We start from the raw sequence: 1,771 nt of genomic DNA on the forward strand, positions 1-1,771 counted from the left end.
AACGCGCTAGAACAACAAAAAAAGATAATGTGGCGCGATAGATAATATATGAATATTTCTTATCTATAGTGATAACACGTACAGGTAAATACCACAGAATATCATAGGCCAATAAACCTATTAAAAAATGTATAAAAAATAAAATAGTTCATGTATTTATGGTAAATACGGTTCATCCTAATAGCCGCGTTTTCGATTTGGCAAAATAGTGTGCACTGAAATTCCACTACACACTAGCACCACGGAATAGAATAATACGCGCGTGTTGCACTAGTTTTCTATAATTTTCTGTAAATCGAATAAGAAAAAACCACGGAAATTATAGATCTCTAATTCTCATGAAAAAAACATTATTATCAGATATAAATAATAAAATTTATAATTATAATGATAGTAATATGAAAAATAGGAAATTAGATGTGTCCCGTGAAAACTGTTCATATTTATAATACCTATGCACCCGTTGCGCTGACAAAATAGGTGCTGCAGAATCGCAGAAAGTGCGCAATGATATAGTGCACACGATTATAATATTGTCAGAGCAATAAATTGAATACGAAACATTGAACCAGACTGGTGCCACCAGTTCACAGAATATTGGTCAAATCGAATACGCCATAAACTTACGTCTGTGGTCTGTCCCAGGGGCGGATCCAGAGTTTTGAGACTGTGGGTCAGGACATTTCAAGGGGCCACTTATTAAAACTAGATTAATAATCTATACTTATGTACTATAGGTAATAAAACAAAAACAAAATAGTGGGTAAGTGGATGTCGCTCTGCTGTACAGTGGGTTACACGTGGATCACTGTAATGGACGGTGTTAAATTTGAATTCAACGAAATAATATCATTGTATTAGAAAAACGATTCTGAGCGAAAACGGTCAGTCAGCCTATGATATTATTAAGTACTTATATTTGATGATATTATTGTGAATAAAGTAATTTATATGTAACCTATTTACGAGGGACATTGTTTTAATTTTTTAATCCTTAGCTATAAAAGTGTAACATTTTATAGGTACATTTTAAACTAAAAATAATTATTAAATTTTAAATTTGATATATTTTGTCAAAATTCGAACTTTAAATGCTTATAAAAAAAATTTCTGCATATTATGTATTTTCAATGTTTTTCAACTGCTATTGTAACAATAATATATAAGGAGCCTTGCATTAAATTTTTACGCTTTTTACCATCAAATAAATTTTTAATAATATTTATAGAAAAAAAAAACTAGAAAAAATTGAAAACTGACAATGACCGTAAACAGCTCAAAAAGAGTCAAAATATTTTGAAAATTTGATGGTGTATAGAAAATGAAAATATGAACATTCAGTGAAATTTTCAAGTATTTAGATTCATTTGTATTTTAATTACAACAAAATAAGAAAATCGTCACATGAGAAATCGAGGGAATATCAAATGTTGTAAAAATATGAATTTCAAATGCTCATAAAAATTTAATTTGAGTTTCTTGTAAACATTTTTTTTTTTGATAAAGATAGATAAACTTATGAATGATCTTGTATTACATTTTCAAATCTTAGATTTAAAAAGAAAAATTTTTATGAATTTCTAATTCAAAATAATTTCAAATTTGCAAATTTTCGTCATTTTTACGTATTTTGCAGTCAATATTTGAACTTTAAAAAGCTAATAAAAAAAAGGTGGGTAAGTGGATTTCGCTCTGCTGTACAGTAGGTAGAAGTGGGTCACTGTATAATGGACAGTATTAAATTTGAATTCAATGATATAATATCACTGTA

Source organism: Acyrthosiphon pisum, chromosome A2 (genome assembly GCF_005508785.2).
Source record: "Acyrthosiphon pisum isolate AL4f chromosome A2, pea_aphid_22Mar2018_4r6ur, whole genome shotgun sequence".
NCBI lineage: Eukaryota > Metazoa > Arthropoda > Insecta > Hemiptera > Aphididae > Acyrthosiphon > Acyrthosiphon pisum.